This window comes from Salvelinus alpinus, chromosome 19 (assembly GCF_045679555.1).
Source record: "Salvelinus alpinus chromosome 19, SLU_Salpinus.1, whole genome shotgun sequence".
Taxonomy (NCBI): Eukaryota; Metazoa; Chordata; class Actinopteri; order Salmoniformes; family Salmonidae; genus Salvelinus; species Salvelinus alpinus.
The window spans coordinates 21,408,885-21,418,710 of NC_092104.1; the positions used below are offsets into that span (position 1 = coordinate 21,408,885).

The 9,826-nt window shown below is 39.1% G+C and overlaps 1 non-coding gene across 1 annotated transcript; it reads right to left on the bottom strand.

Annotated features, from left to right (window-relative positions):
- Nucleotides 1-8,947: 8,947 nt before the first annotated feature.
- Nucleotides 8,948-9,000, bottom strand: LOC139546024 (U7 small nuclear RNA). Its single transcript, XR_011669175.1, has one exon. It is a non-coding gene; the product is annotated as a U7 small nuclear RNA (small nuclear RNA).
- Between the last annotated feature and the right edge of the window lie 826 nt (nucleotides 9,001-9,826).

Sequence of the window (9,826 nt, forward strand, 5' to 3'; positions counted from 1 at the left end):
CAGAAACGAGCCCTCTCAGTCAGCTGGTGTTGGACCTAACCAACCAAGCTGACACCAGCACTGCTTCAAAAGAAAGAATTCCAATAAACAAAATCATGAACCAATCAAAGGACTCATATTTACAACATTGGAAAAACGAAACAAAATCCCAAAGCCGACTAAATTGCTATCTGACCCTAAACAGAGAATATGAATTGGCTGAATATCTCTACTCTGTCAGAGATTCGAAGCAGAGACAGATCCTTACCAAGTACAGGCTGAGTGACCACCGATTGGCAATAGAAACCGGCAGACATAAAAAGACATGGCTACCCAAAGAGGAGCGTGTATGTGGTCACTGCACGACAGGGGAGGTAGAAACAGAGATGCACTTTCTCCTTTACTGTGATAAATATTCCTCACCAAGAGATTCATTATTCACAGAAATGACTACATTTATTCCAAATTTTAACTTATTAAACCCAGAGGAAAAACTAAAAATACTCATGGGCGAAGGAGCAATGGCTCCTCTTGCAGCCAAATATGTATTTGCCTGCCATAGCCTGAGGGACACTGAATAATAACATCTGCATAGTAAGCAGTAACTTACTTATTATGACTGTTATTGTTATTACTGTTATTGTTATTAGTATTATTATTGTTGTTTATCATTCCAAATAGTAATGGTATGGGTGGTAATGGTAATGATAGCAGTTTAATGATGGTGGTGGTGGTAGTGATGCATTACACCATACATTACATTCGACTATTGACTGTTACCATTTTATTGTTACTATTTTTATATTTAATTTTGTATTATTATTTACTGCCATTCTATATTATTATTTGTCATTGTTTTAATTGTATTACAATGTATATTGTATACATTGTTGCTTTGGCAATATTGACACAATGTTTTTCATGCCAATAAAGCAGCTTGAATTTGAATTTGAATTTGAGAGAGAGAGGGAGAGAGAGAGAGAGAGAGAGAGAGAGAGAGAGAGGGAGAGAGAGAGAGAGAGAGAGAGAGAGAGAGAGAGAGTTCCAAATTAAGCAGCAGCAGCTGAAAAGATGAGCTCCTAAAAATATTGAAATTTATATGGTTTTTAGAGTAAAGTACATCGAAAAAAAGCAAAAGAAAACTGCTAGACTGAATAGGAGACCAAACAAGCAGCAAACAAAGAAGAAAGGATTTTGAAAAAGTAACAATTTTTCTGTCTGTCTGAGTCTGTCTGTCTGTCTGTCTGTCTGTCTGTCTGTCTGTCTGTCTGTCTGTCTGTCTGTCTGTCTGTCTGTCTGTCTGTCTGTCTGTCTGTCTGTCTGTCTGTCTGTCTGTCTGTCTGTCTGTCTGTCTGTCTGTCTGTCTGTCTGTAAATATGAGGCAGAGCATACCCAGACGTTGTTCTTTAGATGTTGGTTATGTTTGTCTTGTTTACAAATGCAGCACTGCACAGATTCCTCATATTCAAGTCGGTTTCCCTCCTCAAATCTATGTATACACAGAGCTCCACAGAACAACAATGTCATTCTTTTTCATGTCTATGACAGATTAGTACGACATCGATGCTCAGTAGATGTGCTAAAGAGGTCAATGGAATTCAGACACGGGGGGATAGAAAAAGGACACCTTCATTGGCGCACATTCCAAAAATCTGATCTTACAAAGTTGATATTCGTAAAATCAGTCATGATGTAGGTGTTCCAATAGGCCCAAAATGTGGTCACTAAAATCCAATTTGGATATATTTGACTGTTTTCGCTGGATAATATTCAGAAGTTTTCCTTTTTTGGGCTTAGAAAAAATGACTACTAAATGCTAACTCCCGTTCGTATAAGCTGGTAGAATAGCTAGCCATATAGAAATAGGTGGTGGTAGTTGAGCCGTTTTTAAGTGTATTGCAGTTGATTGGTAATGATGACATGGACAGTATTGGGGTTGACATCCATTTAAACTGCCGGGCCTCGCTACACCCCTTACCATGCTAATGAGCAGCCATGTTGACTGCAACATTCTGACAGTCTAATAAATACATTTAATATACGCTATCAGAAGGAATAATAATTTGGTTGTGTTCATGAAGGTCTTGGGTAACATTAGAACATGAAAAATGAATTTATTTAAAAGAACACAAAAGCATTTTCATTCATTTATGTTACTGTAGGTGCCCTGTGCTCACATGTGGAGTGCAAAGGAACAGCAGATATTCTTGGAAAAAGTGATATATTGAAAAACAGCTAGTATCTTCAATTCTGAGAGTTATTTAGCAAACGTAAGTGTTTTGGAAACCTCAGAATCTGCTTGTTATGATACTGTAAAGAAATCAAAATGTCTTATGTCATGTCCTCTTAATAATGTTTACATATCTTACATTAATCATTACTCATCTCATATGTATAAATCGTATTCTACACTATTCTAAGGTATCTTAGTCACGTAATGTTTACATACATACTGTTGAAGTCGGAAGTTTACATACACTTAGGTTGGAGTCATTAAAACTTGTTTTTCAACCACTCCAAAAATGTCTTGTTAACAAACTATAGTTTTGGCAAGTCGGTTAGGACATCTACTTTGTTCATGACACAAGTAATTTTTCCAACAATTGTTTACAGACAGATTATTTCACTTATAATTCACTGTATCACAATTCCAGTGGGTCAGAAGTTTATATACACTAAGTTGACTGTGCCTTTAAACAGCTTGGAATATCCCAGAGAATTATGTCACGGCTTTAGAAGCTTCTGATAGGCTAATTGACATAATTTGAGTCAATTGGAGGTGTAACTGTGGATGTATTTCAAGGCCTACCTTCAAACTCAGTGCCTCTTTGCTTGACATCATTGGAAAATAATTAGAAATCAGCCAAGATGTCAGAAAGAAAATTGTAGACCTCCACAAGTCTGGTTCATCCTTGGGAGCAATTTCCAAACGCCTGAAGGTACGACGTTCATCTGTACAAACAATAGTACGCAAGTATAAACACCATGGGACCACTCAGCCGCAATACCACTCAGGAAGGAGACGCGTTCTGTTTCCTAGAGTTGAACGTACTTTGGTGCAAAAAGTGCAAATTAATCCCAGAACAACAGCAAAGGACATTGTGAAGATGCTGGAGGAAACAGGTACAAAAGCATCTATATTCACAGTAAAACGAGTCCTATATCGACATAACCTGAAAGGCCGCTCAGCAAGGAAGAAGCCACTGCTCCAAAACCGCCATGAAAAGCCAGACTACGGTTTGCAACTGCACATGGGGACAAAGATCGTACTTTTGGAGAAATGTCCTCTGGTCTGATGAAATAAAAATAGAACTGTTTGTCCATAATGACCATCGTTATGTTTGGAGGAAAAAGGGGGGATGCTTGCAAGCCGAAGAACACCATCCCAACCGTGAAGCACGGGGGTGGCAGCATCATGTTGTGGGGGTGCTTTGCTGCAGGAGGGACTGGTGCACTTCACAAAATAGATGGCAAGTAAAATTACGTGGATATATTGAAGCAACATCTCAAGACATCAGTCAGGAATTTAAAGCTTGGTCGCAAATGGGTCTTCCAAATGGACAATGACCCCAAGCATACTTCCAAAGTTGTGGCAAAATGGCTTAAGGACAACAAAGTCAAGGTATTGGAGTGGCCATCACAAAGCCCTGACCTCAATCCTATAGAAAATTGTGGGCAGAACTGAAAAAGCGTGTGCGAGCAAGGAGTCCTTCGAACCTGACTCAGTTACACCAGCTCTGTCAGGAGGAATGGGCCAATATTCACCCAACTTATTGTGGGAAGCTTGTGGAAGGCTACCCGAAACGTTTGACCCAAGTTAAACAATTTGAAGGCAATGCTACTAAATACTAATTGAGTGTATGTAAACTTCTGACCCACTGGGAATGTGATGAAATAAATAAAAGCTGAAATAAATCATTCTCTCTACTCTTATTCTGACATTTCACATTCTTAAAATAAATGCTGATCCTAACTGACCTAAGACAGGGATTTTTTACTAGGATTAAATGTCAGCAATTATGAAAAACTGATTTTAAATGTATTTGGCTAAGGTGTATGTAAACTTCCGAGTTCAACTGTATCTGGCATTAGTCATCTCATATGTATATACTGTTTTCTATACTATTCTATGGTATCTCAATGTTTACATATCTTGCATCACTCATCTCATATGAATATACTCTATTCTATACTATTCTACTGTATCTTAGTTTGTTCCGCTCGCTTTGTTATTGCTCGTCCATAATTCATTGCTGTTTAGATTTGTGTGTATGGGGTATATGTTGTGTAATTTGTTAGATATATTTTTTTTTATGGCTTGGGGGCAGTATTTCAATGTCTGGATGAGAAGCGTGCCCAAAGTAAACTGCCTGTTACTCAGGCCCAGAAGCTAGGATATGCATATAATTAGATTTGGATAGAAAACCCTCTAAAGTTTCCAAAACTGTTAAAATAATGTCTGTGAGTATGGCAGGCAAAAATCTGAGGAAAATCCATCCAGGAAGTGGGATTTTTTTTATGTGGGTATTTTCAATTGAATGCCTATAGAGTATCTAATGGGTTAGGACCCAGATTGCAGTTCCTATGGCTTCCACTAGATGTCAACAGTCTTTAGACATTGTTTCAGGCTTGTTTTCTGAAAAATTAATAAGATTGAGACCTTTCTGTCAGTGGACTGAGGAAGAATGCAGAGCTGGTTTGCGCGCATGACCGAGTGCGCGCCCTTCGTTGTTTTTCCTTTCTATTGAAGACGCTATTGTCCGGTGAAATATTATCGATTATTTAGACAATTGACAACCTGAGGATTAATTATAAACATCGTTTGACATGTTTCGACGAACTTTACCGGTACTATTAGAATGTATTCCTCTGCATGTTTTGACCGCCTTTGAGCCAGTGGATTACTGAACAAAACGCACCAACAAAACTGAGGTTTTGGGATATAAAGAGGGACTTTATTGAACAAAACAGACATTTATTGTGTAGCTGGGACTCTTGTGACTGCAACAATATGAAGAGATTCAAAGGTAAGTGATTAATTGTATGGCAATTTCTGACTTTTGTAAATCCTTTACTTGTTTGTTAAATGTTTTTATGCTTTTGTAAGCAGGACGTTGTCCTCAGATAATCGCATGGTATGCATTCGCCGTAAAGCCTTTTTGAAATCTGACAAAGCGGCTGGATTAGGAAGAAGTTCATCTTTAAGCGAATGTATAGCACTTGTATTTTTTATGAATGTTTATTATGACTATTTCTGTATTTTGAATTTGGCGCTCGGCAATTTCTCCGGATGTTGTCGAGGTGGGTCGCTAGCGGAACGCCTGCGCCAGAAAGGATATTACTTGTTAGATATTATTGCACTATCGGAGCTAGAAGTACAAGCATTTCACTACACCCGCAATAACATCTGCTAATCACGTGTAAGTGACCAATAACATTTGATTTGATTTGACATGAAAAATTGCTAAAAAGCAACACATTTGAAGTTTAAACCTAACCCCAATTGAGATGTTGTGGAAGGACTTGAAACGTGCAGTTCATGCTTGAAAACCCACAAATGCCCTTGAGTTAAAGCAGTGCTGCATGGAAGAGTGTACCAAAATTCCTCCACAGCGACGTGAGAGACTGAGCAACAACAACAGAAAGCATTTGGTTGGTTTTCATAGCAGCTAAAAGTGACACAACCAGTTATTTGGATAGTGCTTGGGCTTTCATCGAAGAGAGAAGTTTGTTCGGCTCATCTAGCTAATCCTTGCTTGACATTAGCATAGTGTAAGGGGCAATTACTTCTTCACAGGGGCATCGGGTGTTGCATAACTTTGTTTATGGAATAAATTAAATAAGTATGTCATTGATATGTTATTTGTTCATTCAGGTTCCCTTTATCTAATATTAGGCTTTGGTTGAATCTCTGATAACATTCAGTATCAAAAATATGCAAATGTAGAGAAAATTAGAAAGAGTTAAATACTTTTCCCCAGCACTGTAAGTGTGAAACATTGCACTGGGTACATGTTACATGAAATGCAATACACATGACATAGCTTAAAACAACAACATGAAGGTACAGATATATTTGCACCTTTGCACTTTTATAATGGAGTGCAATGGAGCAGATTGTTCCGTTTTCTCTTTTCAAAACTGGTTGAATGGTTAAATTTACATTGTAGGTACCTGAAACTTACCACAACTTACCACACATGAACCAGAACCCCTTACCTCCAACCAAATTAATTAGAATTTTCAATAATTTAGTCCAGACTCTTTTTGACTTTGAAGTCAAAAATCTTAATTTCAGATTAGATTTGTTTTCTTTCTTGATCCTGTGCAGTTGTAAATCAAACAAATAACGTTTTTTTTTAAACTTATATTAGAAATAGTGAATCATGCAAGGGTGCCAATATATTTGACCACATCTTTATATAAGTAGTCAGTTATTAGTAGTCAGTTACTAATAGCAAATACTGTTACTTAGGGTTACAAAATTCCGGTAACTTTCCCAAAATGTTCTAGTTTTCTGTTTCTGGAATCAGGATGGAATAATCAGGAAATATGGGAATTGTCCAACTGTGCTTTCTGGAAAACCTGGTAATTTTGGGGAAGTTTCCGGAAATGTGCAACCTTACTGAAGTCCAGCTCAATGGATCTGAACAGAACATACTCCAATAATGTGCCAGAACAATGTTGTCCACACAGCACAGCCACAGACCCGTTACTGTGCATAATGCCACACCTTTCATCTGGTGACATGTGGGGGGCCCTGGAGCATACAGCAGCCCAGTCCAGTCTGGACACAGAATCACAGGCCCCTATATGGATGCTCCCCTTTCATCTCCTGTGACATGTCACCTCTGCACACCCCCTCCCCCTCCATGCCCACTCTCTGTACCCCTACTACTTCTCTGACGTCTGAACTTCCTCTCCTCATCAACTCTCGCCTCCCCAACCACCATGGCATGACCGACCAGCGGGTTGCACTCCTGACCCACCATTTAGGAAACACTGGATTAAACTAAGGACTGAATTCTGATTGAAAAATAAATAGAAGCAGCACCTGCAGTATAGAACGTCTCCTTTGTCTGTCTGAACGGTGGAGTGGAGTGGATAAGGCAAGATGAATGGGGCCAGTGTGTGTGTGTGCCTCTGCGTATGTGTTTGTGTGTGTGGGTGTGTATGTGTGTGTGCGTGTCTGTGTGTGTGTGTAATGAAACAGATTATTTCTATCTGTCAGACAGGACATCCTGCTAACAGTTCGGGCCATATGGGGCTGAGTGCTGTGATGGAATGAACACATGCTGTGTTTCAGATGAATAAATCTTAGCTAAATAAACACGTTGTGCCTTCATGAGTTCACTCAGCAGATTCCTTCATCCTAGCCTCATTTCAAATGAAATGATCGGAGGTTTAGATTTAGATTTGAGAACTGGGAATGTAGCCACGTGTTTACGTTTAAGGTGTAGAAGTGGTACAGTCTGTTAGTTGTTCCAAGGTGTAGCCCTGGCATGTCCCATATTGGGTAGAAGATGAAAGTAGCCTAACGTATTAAAAGTAGTCAAATAGCAGTTTGTTGGTCTTAGCCTGCCTGGTGTGGTCTGATCCTCTAGGTCTAGAGTGGAAAAGCTCTCAGACAGATGACTGATGAACCCTATTTGAACAAGAAGGCAGGGTCACTGAGCGTAGGGGTCACTGAGCGTAGGGTATACCACTGTGAATTCAGGTATACCCTCTGTCCAGAATGGCTCAGACCCAGTTCCTTGGCATTTTGGTCACAGAGAGCGAGAACCAGCCCACATCTACAGACTGATACAAGCATGCATGCACGCATGCACAGACACGCGCGCGTTCACCCGAGGGGCAGGAAATGGTTCTGGAAATGCTTTTAGGATTTGCGGAACCAGCGAGTGTTGATTTTAAATGAGCTTGAGTCATTTTCAGGGGTCTGCTGAAAGGTGTGTAAGTGTGTGTGTGTGTCTACATACCGTTTGTACACTGAACAAAAATGTAAATACAATGTTTGCAATGTACACTGTACACTGATCTGCTAGCTACTTTGCCACAAAATATTCAATGACATTCTAATCTGCCTCTGTGCTAGGATGTGACTGTCTGGAGCAAAACCTATACATGGAGTCTCTGGTACACTGCCATGTCCTATGAGAAGTTGGTATGTGATTGAGCCAATAACTTGATGGTAACTTAGCAATAACTTATAACTAATAATGACTTAGTTCTCATTGCAAGGAAAGAGGGATTTCCTGTACTCCAGTTGATTATGGAAGGGATGCCTGTCATATTGTTCATGAATCATAGATATTGTCTACAAAACTGCAGGCTTACCACTTAAAACAGTACTATAGTATACCTTGGTATAAATACTATATTACATACTGGGTGGTTCGAGCCCTGAATGCTAATTGGCTGACAGCCGTGGTATATTAGAATGTATACCACGGGTATGACAAAACATTTATTTTTACTGTTCTAATTACGTTGGTAACCAGTTTATAATAGCAGTAAGGCACGAGGGGTTGTGGTATATGGCCAATATACCACAGCTAAGAGCTGTTCTTAGGCACGACGCATCGTGGAGTGTCTGGTCACAGCCCTTAGCCGTTGTATATTGACCATATGCCACAAACCCCCAAGGTGCCTTATTGCTATTATAAACTTGTTACCAACGTAATTAGAGCTTAAGTATACTATGGTATAAATACTATAGTTTCACTGTAGTGTTTTGCAGACTTTACTGTTGTATTCACTACAGTACTTTTGCGGACGTTCCTTGAATACTGTAGTATTAACTTTAGTATACTGTAGTATACTGTAGTATTTACAGCTAACTATAGTATAAATAGTGTAGTTTAAGAAAACTGTAGTATATGCTGTGGTATTCATTGTAATGTTTTTGCTGACATTACTGTAGTATTTACTCAAGTGTTTTTGTTGAGTTATCTTTGACATTGAAGTTGGGGGCTTTCTCCTTGAGGAAACCTACTGGAGAAACACTAAAAGAGAACATTTCCCATAACCTGTACGTAGGTAGGACTGGGGTCTGAACGGGGAGTTCAGCGCTTCTGCTCTTTTCTACAACCTGTAGGGAACACAATACATGGTCTTTACTTGCCATGTAGGTTTCTCACTTATGGGTAGCACAAATTGAGACAATGGGAATGGGAATGGGCAGGTTAAATGCAAGTTAAATACTGTAGTATTTACTACAGTTAAAAAAGTTTGGTGTTTTTGCAGACGTTACTGTACTATTTACTAAAAAATTTTGTGGGGATATTTCTGTAGTATTTACTTCAGAATTTTACAGTATACTACAAAATTCTACACTAAGTACTACACATGATTGAGGGATATTACAGTGTGTGATATAGTATTCTACAGTATACTACCGTTTACTGCAGAATTCTATAGTAAGTACCGTAGTATTCTATAGTAAACTGTAGTATTTCTTCATGTGGGTATAGAGACTAAAACAAAGACATATTAAAAGTTGATTTGATATACAGTCAGTTGTTGTGACTGGTATGCTACACACACAGGCCTGAAAAAATGCATACTGTCTCTCTCCTCTCTCAACAACTGTGTCTCGTGTGTATGTGCGTGTGATGTAGAAAAGGCTCCATTCTCTCATGGTGACGGGTCAGTGAAAAGCATTCTGTCGTTTGGTGGGAAGCTGATATATTTAATAAATAACACTAATCTCTTCACAGCAGGGCTAAACATGCCAGTGTTTACTTGCTTATTGCACATAAAATACCAACTCTCTAGCTTGCTTTCATGCACAAGCAAAAATTCTCTCTCTCTCTCTCTTTACTCCTCTCCTCTCAGCCAAGTTCAG